The sequence below is a fragment of the Pseudorasbora parva genome, chromosome 4 (genome assembly GCF_024679245.1).
Source record: "Pseudorasbora parva isolate DD20220531a chromosome 4, ASM2467924v1, whole genome shotgun sequence".
NCBI lineage: Eukaryota > Metazoa > Chordata > Actinopteri > Cypriniformes > Gobionidae > Pseudorasbora > Pseudorasbora parva.
In genome coordinates, this window is record NC_090175.1 from 52,575,305 (window position 1) to 52,591,035 (window position 15,731).

At 36.4% G+C, this 15,731-nt stretch overlaps 1 pseudogene; it reads left to right on the top strand.

Moving 5' to 3' along the window:
• The first annotated feature begins 6,750 nt into the window (after positions 1-6,750).
• Positions 6,751-9,990, top strand: LOC137073812 (uncharacterized; annotated as a pseudogene).
• The last annotated feature ends 5,741 nt before the right edge of the window (positions 9,991-15,731 follow it).

The window sequence follows — 15,731 nt, forward strand, 5'->3', positions numbered from 1 at the left end:
ATCCAGATCAGATTAATATCGATGATCAAACACAGATGGAGTAGATCGAGTCTATCAACAGTCTTGTAGCTCGTCCTGGGTCCACATCTCATTCAGTAACATTAGGCAGTTTTGATTTATATGCTGTTTAATGTTGGTGATCACGTTATTTTTCATATGTATCTGCGTACATGCGTTCACTTGTTTTACTGCGTCTTCCTCACAGGTGTTTTAATCAGGAGATTCTGTACTCTAAAAGCCCAAAAAATTTTGTTTGCCAGGGAAGCGCTTTCTCACAAATAACGGAGAATTCGGTGTTTGGCGGACAAAGAGTTGAGCAATTTCCCACTTCTGCACTGTAAAAAATTATTTAGAAAAAAAGTTACCTGGTTGCCTTAAAATTTTGAGTTCATTGAAATTAAAATTGAGTTATTACGATGAACATTTTTTGAGATTTGACAACATTTATTAAAATATTATTAAAAGATTTTGTAAGCATATTGGGGAATTGTGTGTGTTTTATTTCTGATGACGCAGTGAAACATGCCAAATAGTGCTATTTTCACGATTTATCAAAGTTTTTATGTTGTTCAGATACAATAATATTTTGATTTTCTATTTATTAAACAAATTTCCTTCATTGTATCAACTTAATATTATTTCAATAAACTCAAAATTTTAAGGCAACCATGTTACTTTCTTTAAGTTAAACCAACAAAAAACAACAATAGTTTTTTTACAGTGTGTATAACACTGTACTTTATTTTAGAAACACTTTGCCATTCTTTGATGATCAATGTCTCAATTGTCATTTCAAATCCTAAACATTGCATTAAAAGTGAGGTGTCTTTTTTAAGGTTAAAATAAAATATTTGTTCCAAATTAAAATCCAGAGAGAAGTAAGCCATTGTTATGTAGATTTCTAAACTCTGTTTGTTGACCAGTCTAATTAACTCACATTGACTCAACTAATTGCAGTTAGTTGCAAAGAGTTGCATATTAAAAAAAAAAAAAAAAATCTTATTTAGCAAATTATAGATGAAATTGGTTGTTTTCTATTCATCAAAGAATCCTGAAAAACAAAATGCATCAGTTTTAACAAAAAATAATAAAATAAAATATTAAGGAGCACATCTGTTTTCTACTCTGAACAATAAGAAATGTGTCTTGAGCAGCAAATAATCATATCAGAATGCTCATGTGACGCTGAAGACTTAAGATATAATTCTGAAAATGTAGCTTTGTCATCACAAATACATTACTTCAAAACATATTTAAACAGAAAAAGGTCATTTTAAATTGTAATAATATTACACAGCATTACTGTTTTTCCTGTATGTGACAATGGACCACGTCATAAGGGTCAATCTTTTGTAATTGAGATTTATACATAATCTAAAAGGTTATAAGGTTTGTTAGGATAGGACAATATCTGGAATCTGAGTGCGGAAAAAAATCTAAATATTAAGAAAATCATCTTTAAAGTTGTCCAACTTAAGTCTTTAGCAATGCATATACATTTATGATATATTAACGGTAGGAACTTTACAAAATATCTTCATATAAATATTATAATGATTTTTGGCATAAAAGAAAAAATATATATATATCTTGACCCATACTTGGCTATTGCCACAAATATACTCGCCGGCTTCTGACAGTTTTTGTAGTTCAGGGTCAACTATTATTGTTTTTACTGCATTTTCATCTCTCTCTAAAAAAAAACAAAAAAAAAACCTTTCCAATATTTTATATTGACCCAAAACTTCGAAAATTAGTGCATGTTGTTTAGCGACATTAGTGGCAACACAAAATAACTTTAGCTTTAAAGGAAAGATTTAGAGTTGTTTCCTGATCACAAAATCCAATTTATTTCACAACACTGGATATAGTAGTCCTCTAATTCAATTTCTGCCCAAAGCTTGCAAACCAGATAAAGATTGAACAAAACCATACTTCATTTCTCCCTCAAAATAGTACCAGAGCCTCCTTCTAGAGCCAGGACTTATAAGGCAAATCAAACATGACCCTGTCATTAGTGCATCAATGCTGACCTCCTTAACCTCTGCTCCTCTGAGCTAAAGTGCACAAGGTGTCAAGTAGCAATTCAGAGACTGGAAACATTCACAAGCCCAGTCCGTCCAATGCATTTGGCTGAGATGCCAGTACAAAGGCAGAGAACAGCTGTCAAAGCGCTGAGTGACTGTGACCGCAAGTGAAATCACTTTACATATGCCATTAAACACAGCTGCAAACAGACTGTTGAGTTTTTGTTAGGATTTTGTTAGTAGGTTGAAATCCTACTGACTGAATACATGCACGCATTCACGGGAGGATGCGATGCACACAGACTTGTTCTTGTATTGCCTGAATGAACATCCAAACTCATGTCCATTGTCCCAATTCATTGTAAAAATAAAACATTCATCACTCTAATAGTAACTTGACATCACTTTTACAACAACATTACACCGGGCTATAAGCTATAAAACATTTAATATATCGTAATAACAAAAAAATGTCAACATAACTTATACGCTTACATACAAATACAAATTATTTAAGTGCATCAACAGTTTTCAAACTGAGCAAACATAGTTGGGCCATCTCCACCAAACATATTACTATTGGAACATATTTAATGTCAACTTTTCAATGTCAATGGATCAAGAGACTACAAAACTAAACTAAGCCTATTGTTTGTCTAAATTCCAATCCATTTAATATAGCAAAAGGAAATTGTTTCACAAAAAGTTTCTTAGTATGACAAAATATTTCAACATGCATTTAGCATTTTTGTAGGCCTTTTCTGATGCAATAAAATCTGTTTGGTATACTCAGCTCAACTGTACTATTGACTTTTGAATTGAGTTTCCCCACCTGGTCTAGCATGGATGGATATATATATATATATATATATATATATATATATATATATATATATATATATATATATATATATATATATATATATATATATATATATATATATATATATATATATATATATATATATATATCACGTAATATATATACACACACAGCCTACTCTGAATTGTGCAGTTGCACAGCATCTTGCAGCATTTTAAATGCTGTTTTGCCAGGCACAGTGGACAACCCCTGCAATTTCTAAGTCTCAGCTTCTTTGGCCCCCCATGTGAATATAAATTTTCCTGTATATTGCCTCAAAATTGCCGTCCTAAATCATTGGCTGATTTTGTAATGAAATGTAAATGGGATGTAGAGGAAATTTTATCAAGGTTTTAAAGTTGTTTATTAGATCATAACCACCAGTTTTTAAAAGCTCCATAAGTTAAGTAAAATTGCAACTTGTGTGAAGCCTCCAGTGGTTTAACTTTCCAGAAGTGTTGATGAAAATTTGGCAGGGTGTATTTTGAAAGGCAATAGACAGAGAAAGAGGGGAAAAAAAGTCATTTTGAATCTGTCAATAAATATGATGAGTGCTTCATCTACATCTGAGAACACTGCTGACCTTCAAAACTTCTTAGTAGGCATTTCAGCCAAGTCTTCCACAATGTACACAGTTATAACCATCAGATAAAATTTAGTGCTCTGTCTTTATCTTAAATAAAAATGTATCTCAATCATCAATGATATTTGCCTGTGACCTCATAAAACCAAAAAACAGATGGGAAAAAAAAGAGCAAGGAAAAGGAACATTGGGCATATTACATATTTGGGGGGGGGGGGGGGGGGGGGGGTGAAACACTCAGTTTCAGTCAGTGTCATGTCAATCTTCAGTACCTCTAGAGTAGCATTGCATCCTGCATATCTACGAAAAGTCTTTATTTTTTATAATTATATAAGAAAGATGCGCTGTTCCGAGTCTTCCCGAAAAAAGCCGAGCGGGTGGGGGCGTATCGTGTGAGCGTAGCTAAATAATGACGTGTGCGCGCCGCTGTTATTGTGTTGAGTGCGTCGTAAAGCTGTGTCATCCCTAACAGCGGGAAAAAACTTTATTCAAAATAAAATATGGCTTTTAATCAGATACAGCCATACATCTATGATCCGGAATCAGACCCAGAGGCTGCAGTTGAACAGGAGCAGCAGCAAAAACGACTAGAGCAGGACGTCTCTATGTGGTACAAGTTATACACTAACTATATAATATGCTTAGCGACTTGTGTTATTTACATATTTATACTTGAATTATATCGTCGTATTTTTGTCTTTGAAGGTGTACATGTGGGAAGTGCAGTTGTGCACGTGTGTGTGTTTACGCGTGGTTTGTGTAGACAATTGTAACGTTATTAAGCGGACTGGTTTTGCACGGCAGGCTAAGTTAGTGTTTACATAGAAAGACACGGAATAGTAGCGCATTTGAATGAAGAAGCGCGCTTATTTAGTTCAACATATTTCCCCACTCTTTGTGTATTGTTGTTTGGAGTGCTTTTACAATACACAAACATAAAGTTACACATATAGTGGCCAGCTAAACAAATGTACACGCACTACACATCGCATGCTCCATTGATCAATTAACTATACGTGATCATGTTTGGGCTACTTGATGGGCATGGGCAAAAACACAGACATTTGAAGCAGTCTTACTCACCGCCTGCGGTTCTAACGTTGGGACCTTTATCGTTGGGACTGCTCCATCCTTCAGCATTAGGCGATCGGATAATCCGGCGTCGAGCTGGGCCTTGTTTATGAAACAGTCGGCACCGAAATGCAGTGAACAGACATAAACCTTTGTGCAACTCAGTTGCTGATCCGGAAAAGCAAATTACATCCACTGTTGCCTTAACGCGGGGTTTTTTGGCAATCTGTACAGGACTGTCTTGGTCTGGCAACCAAAAACGCACTTTTTTGGTGACATTGTTAATTTCTTGAAGTCACATCACCTGTGCAGCGCAGCCTACGAGCCAGCGCTTTGATGGGCGTAGTCTGTTGCTTTCGCTCTCTCTTTCACGCTCTTCCAGTAGAATTGTCCGTACGGCCCATACAAGGAAATTCCAAAACTTTAATGTCAATTGGACCCATGATCGAAAAAAAATTGCCTAACCTTATGACTAACCGGAAGTAGTATTTTTGACAAAGAAATACTCCCATCAAACGTCCACCTTAACTTTTGAAACTTTGTCTATGTTTAGTATGGGATTCCAAGTCTTTAACAGTGTAAAAAGATCAGTATGCATGAAACAGCATTTCACCCCCCCCCCCTTTAAATAAAAACAACCCTCAGGCTATTTATATTTCATTTAATATGTAAAAGAATCTATATACAATAATACAAAGACATTTTTAATGTTACAAAGCATGCATGTTAAATTTCATACCCATTAAACATAAAATTATTCATTTTCTTGAGTGACTTCAGTGGTAATTAGTGTAATATGTGTGACTTTCTTTTATGCAGTGAAGCACTTATCTTGTTGGATGTAGGTTTGGTGAATTAACCTAGCAAAAAGGTTTTTAATTGGAGGCTACGAAGGATCAGAGCGACTTAACCTTGAAGAAAACCCACCAGATGTTCCTGCTGGGTTACATCAGTCAGTCTGGGTGAACTTAACCTGAATTTAGTTAAAAGGACACTGCCATGTCAGGGCCAATAACCACATGTACTACATGAAAATATACGAGAGTGTAACGTAATTGTACGTATTCTCGTAAAGGTGTGGGTGCCTGTTGTCTTTTCTTTTCTCCCTCTCTGCTCTCTTAGGAGGAGTAGTGACACCTGTTGTTAATCAGTGCCCTGAGTGTCTACCGTTGCTGATTTGCTCCTGCGACCCTGTGATCTGCTATATAAAGATTTCCAGGTCTGCAATGCAGGAGAGGCACGAGGGTTTATCCTCTGTCCCTCTTGCGAACTTTCCCCTGTCTCCTGTTGCAGACTTTAGCACTGTTTTCTGCATTGTAGTGGTGTTCAATGTAAGAGATCTCACTAGTGTTTGAGATGAGTGTATAGGAGATGTAATTTTGATTATATTAGGATTCTTTTCCTTTTGGTCCCTGAGTGCAGGGCAAGTTACATTTGTTTTGTTTCAGCATCACTTAAATATGTTTCTAGTTTAAGTTAAGGAGGCTGTAGGGAGTTGGGTGCCATTTATTTTGTATATCGTTTTCTCCTGTTTATGTTGAGAGAGGAAGTTAGATTTAGATTTATGTTGTTTGATTACATCATTATTTTGTGTATAGGTTATTTACTTGGTTAAAATTAGTTAGATTGTTTTTTGGTTATTTTTGGCCTATACCCTCTCCTGAAGAAATGCCCCTAAATAAGATCTTTGAAGCAATTCAGATCTTTGGTCTTTATCATTGTTTTCCTATGTTCCTTAAATAAATATTTTTGCTTGGTTTATTGTGTTGGTGTTAAATCAGTGCTGAGACGGGGGTTCTATAGACCTAAGCATTTATTTATAATTTTATATTCAATTTTTTTCTCCTTTACCCTAGACGGGAGTTTGTAACAGAGAGGATTATTTTTATTTAATTTTTGTTCATTTCTGAAAATCAAATTGCTACATTTTTGGTATCTAAACGAAAGCGAAAATGTTTGCAAAACAACGAAGAACTCAAATAATTCCACAAGGCATGGTAATTCTTTCATAGCCACAGACCAGTCAGGGTGTTCATGATGACCCCGGTCCACCACCAAAGGTGGCAACAGTGGGCATGTGAGCATCAAAACTGGACCATGGAGCAATGGACGAAGGGGGCCTGGTCTGATGAATCCTATTTTATTTTGCATTATGTGGATGGCTGGGTCTGTTCACATTGCTTACCTTGAGAACACATGGCACCAGGATGCACTATGGGAAGAAGGCAAGTCGGCTGAGGCAGTGTGATGTTTTGGGAAATGTTCTGCTGGCCTCCAAATGCCCCAATTTCTCCCACTTGGAAATCATGGAGGGGTCTGAAATTGTCATCGTCGGTGCATGTCCACTGTGAGAGACATAATCTAAAAAATAAAAATAAAAATCCAGAAATAACAATATATGATTATTTAAGTATTTATTTGTATGAGACAGCTGCAAATAAGTATTTGAACACCTGTCTATCAGCTAGAATTCTGACCCTCAAAGACCTGTCTACCTTTAAAATGTCCACTTTGTTAGCTGCATAAAGTCACCTGTCACCCCATACAATCAGTAAGAATCCAACTACTAACATAGCCGAGACCAAAGTGCTGTCCAAAGATACTATAGACAAATTGTAGACCGCCACAAGGCTGGAATTAGCTATGGGAAAATTGTCAAGTAGCTTGGTGAAAAAAGGTCCACTGTTGGAGCAATCATTAGAAAATGGAAGAAGCTAAACATGACTGTCAATCTCCCTCAAACTGGGGCTCCATGCAAGATGTCACCTCGTTGGGTCTCAATGATCCTAAGAAAGATGAGAAATCACCCCAGAACTACAAGGGAGGAGCTGGTCAATGACTTGAAAAGAGCTGGGACCACCGTTTCCAAGGTTACTGTTGTTAATACACTAAGACATCATGGTTTGAAATCATGCATGGCACGAAAGGTTCCTCTGCTTAAACCAGCACATGTCCAAGCCCGTCTTAAGTTTGCCAATGGCCATTTGGATAGTCCAGAGGAGTCACAGGAGAAAGTCATGTGGTCAGATGAGACCAAAATATAACTTGTTGGACATAATTCCACTAAACGTGTTTGGAGGATGAAGAATCCCAAGAACACCCTCCAAACTGTAAAGCATGGGGGTCGTAGCATCATGCTTTGGGGGTATATTTCTGCACATGGGACAGAGCGACTGCACTGTATTAAGGAGAGAATGACCGGGGCCATGTATTGTGAGATTGGAGACCAACCTCCTTCCCTCAGTTAGAGCATTGAAGATGGGTCGAGGTTGGGTCTTCCAACATGACAATGACCTGAAGCACACAGCCAGCATAACCAAGGAGTGGCCCTGTAACAAGCATATCAAGGTTCTGCCGTGGACTAGCAAGTCTCCAGACCTAAACACAATAGAGAATCTTTGGAGGCAGCTCAAACTCTGTGTTTCTCAGTGACAGGCCAGAACACTTACTGATAGAGATCTGTGTGGAGGAGGGGGCAAAAATCCCTCCTGCAGTGTGTGCAAACCTGGTGAAAAACAACAGATGTTTGACCTCTGTAAATGCAAACAAAGGCTACTGTACCAAATATTAAAGGTGCCCTAGAATGATTTGAAACAATATGTTAAATTGTTTTCTGATATCTACATAGAGGGTATGTGGCTTATTTAGAAAAAAAAAAAAAAAAAATGTCCAGGTCCATTTACATGAATATTGAATTTTAATGTTGAGCTCTGCTCTGATTGGCTTGTTTAGACTTGTTTTTTTTTTTTTTGGTCAACGATATTGCATGTTTATATAACATTAGTCACGATGTAGGCTAAGGTTACACAGTGACTGTGATGTAGCCTAAGCCCTAATCTGAAATACAAATAGGCAAAAAAAAAAAACCCACCATACTTCAGTTCTCAAAAATATAAATACTATATAACTTATATTTTTACAAAATGATTAGCCTTGTCAAATGACTTGTTTTAACTTATATGGTGGAAAAGGTGACGTTTGCTAGAAGGATCGAGTGAACTATCTATGCAAAGTATCTACAGTTGTATTTTGTAATACAAAATAATATTACCCTTTGTCATTAGACACACTATTTAGTTTGGTATGGTACTTGGTGTTTCCTATTGTTACTGTACTAGCATATTGCGTTATCTAGACAATGCTGTCTCTCTAAGAAACTTTCAATTTAATCAGAAATTGTTTAAACAGTCAATAAGTGGATAAATCGCTACTTACTGCTTGCAGGAATATAGTCGCCACTTTCTTCAGTTTAAGACGCTGAGCGAAGCTTGCTTGAAATGGGCCAAACAAACGAACGATCTTGAATTAAATTGTTGTGGTATCGGATTATAAACATCAACCATGACTGTTGACATTTTTTATCTGTGGGAAGGATATGTAAAGTCCTCAGGTCTCAGCCTGGAACATGAAGTGTGTCCATGCGAGCTTGTACCTGATGATTCGCTCCATTTCCGCCTGACAATGAACATGTTTGGACAGAAGCAAATGTTGGGGGTGTGCATATAAATGATCCCCAACGCTTGCGTCACGGTTGGCGTTATGTTGAGAAGCACTTTTTTTTCCGTGAAGTTTTGAATTCACAAGATTTACATAAGAAGTAGGAGGTATGTATAATACGCCATAAAATGCGTATCATATGCACGCGAAAAACAGCATGCCATAGACACGCCAAAATGAGTTTTGGCGTATACATTCCACGACATTGCACACTCGTACTATTTATACGCATTTTTGTGAGAATACCCTGGACTCACAGAATGTGATGTCAATGTACTGAACTCTTATTATTTCACCATGGCAAGGTTTATTACATTTTTCATTCTAGGGCACCTTTAACATTGATTTTCTCACTTATTTATTTGCATCTGTATCCAAAGAAAAAGTTTAAAAAAGCATACATTGTGATTTTTTAAATTATTCTTTTTATGTCTCTCACAGTGGACATGCACCTACGATAACAATTTCAGACTATATATATATATATATATATATATATATATATATATATACACACACACACACAGGCATAACATTATGAGATGCAAAAACCTCATGTAAATACCTATATCTCATGCATTATAACTGTATATAATTTCTTGCATCCTTTAGGAGTCATTCATCAACAACACCTAGAAATGCAAACTTTCATGTATTTTAAACTCCTTGCATTCAATTCATGCAAAATGAGCACGTAATTTTGTGAGAAAGGGGGATAAAACAAAACGCCAAAGGTCAAGCTCATCCACCTGGTGATTACTTTACCATCCTCGATTGCATTATTGTTTGTCTTGCAATTTCCTCTCATCAGACTATCATTTGATTATGCAAATATGCAGCTGGTTGTCTGGAATGTGAAGTTTATCACTATGGCGATGGATACTGGGATTCAGGCCTGGCCAATCCCTGCTCCCACTGGCTTATTTGACGCAACCCCCTTCCTTGTCTAGTCTCTGCCTGCGATGATGTGTGATGATGCGCACTGTGTTTATAAATAGCACCAGCTTTTCACATTGGTTTTACATAATCAGGACATTTCGCCTTGCGTTAAATCAATGTTGACACAGCACCAGGGGGACCACGGGTTTGATTGTCAGACATAACAACATCCATTTATCTCCCTTTAAAAACTTGACTCTGTTTCCTGCTACTATACGGCATATTAGTCTCCGGACACATTCACACGTCACATCACATTAGCGCGATCATAATTGAGCACATCTGAATAGTTTAAAAAAGGATCAACAATATGATTGGTTCATAGCACAATAATTGACCAGATATTGGAAGCGATCATACTTCATCAAAAAAGCTGGTAAAATATTCATCAGATCTCATTCTGGGATTGGTATAATGCTTTATTTCTCAGCGTGAGACTAACACAAAGAGAAAGGACACTCTTGAATTAAAGGGCTCATATCATGAGGAGTTATAATTTTCTTGATCTTCTCAGATCAAAGAGATCATCCGTTTTAGATTGTTTTACAAGTCAAAACTTCCTCCCCAGTCCAAAAAGAGAATTTATTGAAACTAAGCGGAAAAAAGCAATTGTTCTGAAATCTGATGTCAGAACCATGAAACTTTAACCATTAAACGCATACCTTGGATCTTTATCAACCTGAGACGTCATTCACTGTCCCTCCTCCTCATTATATTATTTTTTTTTTTTTTAAAGTTAGACATCAATATTCAGAAAAAAAAATAAAAATACATACATATATATATATATATATATATATTAGGGCCGCGACTCGATTAAAAAAATTAATCTAATTAATTAGAGGCTTTGTAATTAATTAATCGCATTTTAATTGCTTATAAATATTTGACCTGAGAACAATGAGAAGTAATTTTTCACATGTATTTTTAGTATACCATTGAATAATGACTGTATACATAAGCTTAATCAACAAAATATTGTTTATTTATTTCAGTCCAGCAGACCAGTGCATGTTTGCCAGTTTAGCAAAAGCATTTTTGTGATATTTGAGGCTCAATGTGCTGCGGTGATGCGCGAATTCCTTGTTGTATAGCTTGCACACTACCATGCTCTTGACGACGCTTCCATTCTTTCGTTTTTTAAAACAAAATTTCCCATCCACGGGGCCAAGCAAAGCAGTCTCATCAGCTTCTTCGTTCCATAGCTTCGTTCATGTTCACATGGTTTGTTGTTGTCGTGACTCCAGAGGGCTAGTTGGTGTTCCAGTATAATTGGTCCGTCGAAACTCATTCATTGAAAAACGTTTTTTTTTTTTTTGCGTAATTAATTAACGCGTTAAAGTCACGTAATTAATTAATCTTAATTAACGCGTTAAAGTCCCGGCCCTAATATATATATATATATATATATATATATAAATAAATACAAAATTTCAGAACGCAAATCCTGTGTCAATCACACGAATAAAAATTATATATATATATATATAATTATTATATATTATTTATATATATATATATATATATATATATATATATATATATATATATATATATATATATATATATATATATATATATATATATATATATATATATATATATATATATCATTTTTATTCGTGTGAATGACACAGGATTTGCGTCACTCAAATAAAAATATTGCACAACAATGGGTGTCTTCACGCACATCAACATCTCTTTCTGCCAATTTTTTCCATCATCAAGCAGCAAACTTGTCATTGCAACTCAACTTTCTGTACACTAATGATTTTTTTTCATCTTCTCTAGCAGTGCAAAGGCGATATAGTGAAGAGATTTGTTGAATAAAACTGGAGTCACTGATAAACTCTCGCTGTTTGATTGACAGCTTCAGCACACGCTGCTGCAACGATTGCAAAGGGGCTTTCTTTGATCGCTTTCTTTATAGAATTTAATCACCATTAAATAACAGATTATTTTCATTCTATTAAGAAAAACAGCGCAAGTTAATATTTAGTCACTGACACTCAGACAAAGATCTGACTGTTCATGAATCACATTTCAGATTAGAAGGCATTAGAATGAACACAGTTACTTAAATGTTGCATTACTATCGAGCCCAGGCACTGCCCAATATTCTGTAATCCTCAACGGCGTGCTCATGGATCTGGTTTAACACCAGGCCTGTTACATTTGTGAGTCGGTGGGCGGGGCTAAACAGGCAGTGATGAACCAGGAGTTGATCTTCTTCTGCAGAGGCGACGGTTCACCACACACTGACGTCACGGGTTGGCACATTCTGAGATCGAGTGTTTGCTGGGCCTGGTGTCAATAAAAGCTTTTCTTTGATTAACTTTCAGCTCCAAAACATACAGGATATTCTTATATCATGATACTATATATCAACGGCTGAATGAAAGCTGATATTTCAATTTATGGCCCCTTTAATGTTGTCTAAATAAAGTCACAAGGATTGATTTAATGATCTCTCTACTACCCTTCTGGGGCTTAAAAGTTGTGACTGCCAGTGTGGGGACAGAATACTGTCAGATTTAATTTTGAAATATCTTCCTTTGTGTGACAAATATGAAAGACTTACAGGTTTGGAACATGAGGGTGAGTAATCCATGACAGAATTTTCCTTTTTGGGTGAACCCCATTCGATGACATTTTTTGACAACATGCCCCATTTACACTGTATGTTGTCACACTATGTTATGTATGAATTATTACAATCGAACTAGCCTATTACAGGCTATTTCAAACAATTATAAAGCACAACATGTTTTATAAAATAAAAAATAATAATATAACTTTTTAAAATAAATTGTACAAATAAAACTGAAATACTGGCCAATATAAACTGTAATTAATATACATATAGAATTAAAATTTCCATTTATTTATATAGCACAGTTAAAAAACAACTGCAGTTGACCAATGTGCTGTACAAAAATAAATAATATAATATATAATAACTTAGAACATAGAATATATGTGACAACTTGCCCCAATGAAAGTGTGACTTTTGATTTAAACCAACAACATTTCTGTTAGAGAAAAGCATTTGTGGATTATAATCTATTGCGTAATTGAAATACAACCTTGACATTTTCCCTGGCCTCCCTACATCTTCAAGCCTTGTGTTCGAAGGTTTCGCATCTCTTACATACGCATGATATTGAGTCTCCAGACTGATCCAGACCCGCGAGACCCTTATTTAGCACTGCTGACACAGACTGACACAATGGCATCATGCTCCTCGTCGGAATAACGAGGACAATAGCAGAAGGCCAGAGGGGTCACTGGTGTCACAGACTTGAACCTAATGACCGCCTGCATTAATCTCCACGCAGACAGCGAGCCGCTCTCTGTGATGTTCTGAAGATCAGTGCGGCCGGAGGCCTGTGGATGTATCTAGGTCTGTCATCCCACCACATCGTGTCTAGAACAGATAAAGGCGCTTTTGCAGGATGGCTTTGATTCTTAACTCCCTGATTCCAGAGCAGCGATCAAAGGCCTGGTCTGTTTAATGATATAAGGCTGCACTGAAAACTTACTCTTTAAACTGTTAGACTATAAATTGCAGACTTGGGTTGGTTAAGATAAGGTCAGTTCCTATGTCAGTGTGTTAGTCTAAATATTAACATTAAGAACTTAACTTGTGTAATAAAAAAGTAACTCAAATTATAAAGTACTCTTGTTAAGATAGTATTTTACCAACAACAGGTGACACTGTACCATAAGTGTCAATGTGTTAACTAAGTTAACATGTATGTTTATTAAGCATCATAACAGTTGGGGAACATTGTCAGAGCAGAAGGAAGAAAGTTTTCTTCCAGGACAACCTTGTACGTGGTTTGATTCATGCGTCCTTCACAAAGACAGATCTGCCCGATTCCAGCCTTGCTGAAGTACCCCAAGATCATCACAGATCCTCCACCAAATGTCACAGTGGGTGCGAGACACTGTGGCTTGCAGGCCTCCGTCTAACCATTAGCCATCCAGATGTTGGACAAGCCTAAGCCAACACAAATAAAATAAAACAAATCCACACCATAACACCCCCTCCACCAAACTATACACTTGACACAATGCAGTCTGGAAAGGACCATTCTCCTGGCAAATGCCAAATCCAGACTCATTCATCGGATTGCCAGACAAAGAAAAAAGATTGGTTACTCCAGTGATAGAGTGTAGTGTCCAGTGGCAGCGTGCTTTACACAACAGCAACCCACATTTTGTAATGTACTAGGTGATGTAAGGCTTGCATGAGCTGATCGGCCATGGAAATCCATTCCATGAAGCTCTCTACAGACCGTTCTTGAGCTATTGATTCTGCAGAAAGTTGCCAACTTCTGCACACTGCGCCTCAACACGCTCTGTGATTTTATGAGTTGCTGTTGTTCCCAATGGCTTTCACTTTGTTATAATACCACTAAGAATTGGCCGTGGAATATTTAGTAGTGAGTACATTTCATGAATGGACATATTGCAAAAGTGGCAACCAATCACTATACACACTTGAATTCTCCAAGCTCCTGAGAGCGACCCATTCTTTCACGAATATTTGTAAAAGCGTCTGCATGCCTAGGTGCTTGATTTTATAGACCTGTGGCCATGAAAGTGATGGCACTTGAATTCAGTAATGTGGAGGGGTGTCCCAATACTTTTGTCAATATGTATGTCTGGCAATAATCGCATGTAAAACATTCTAATGGCGTTCAGTCTTTCAAATATATTGCTACTGTACCATTTACACATCTAAATGAAAATGCCATTACGACTCTATGATGCAAATTGCAAAAAAACAAAACAAAATTAAAATAAGAATCTCTTTATCTGCTGAATACAGTCTCGTTTCGGTATCTGTCCTGTTTGACTAATACAATATAATTTTACTTGGGTATAATAAATATTCCCCAGCATTTTCCGTGCATGCTTGACCTCTAAACAGAACAAAATCTCTTCTGTAAATATGATATATATTTACTTACATTTGATATATATATGTTAAAATGTTTTTATTGCATTTAGCCATCTCTACTAACCTTTCTCTAATGAAAATGCATTTTAGTTAGAATAATCTACACACAAAGCTCATTAAAACAATAGTGCTGAAGTCTGGTCTTTAACAAAGTCCCTCATTATCAGAGTCAGCATACTAATATCAGTGAAAGTATAAGTTCTGCCAAGGTGAAAATTGTGTGTATTTATTTGGCTAAATGTTACATATTGTTCAATTCACATGAGACTAATTACTAAATAACCTTTACTCGCATCGGTATGTTCAGCACTCATACATATTCAAATGTTTTCCAGTTTTTCGCTGGTGCACTTGAAGACGTGGAGCTCCAAGTTGTCAGAGGTTGGCTGCAGTTTCTACATAACAAATACACGTCATCATCACAGCAATTATCTTTCGCTTGCTTTTATAAATTCATTTTGTCTGATACATTGAAATAATGACAGGAAGTGCCACTGTTTTGTCAGAAAGCAATTTAGGGTGAACAAATTATCGTGCAATAATGAGAATGTAGGATAATGTAGGATACACTGTTAGCAGCCAACAGAATGGACAAACAAACAAAACAGGATACATTTTAAACTGCCTAGAATTTAAAGCATCCAACATATTCTGAATGGATTGCATTTGGAATATACAGTACTTTTCTTCCCCCAGCAGTGTGGAAATGAATTTACACTTTGCAGTTCTGATGAAATGTGGCGGTAGGCCATGATGGACATGAAAAAAAAAAAAAAAAACACG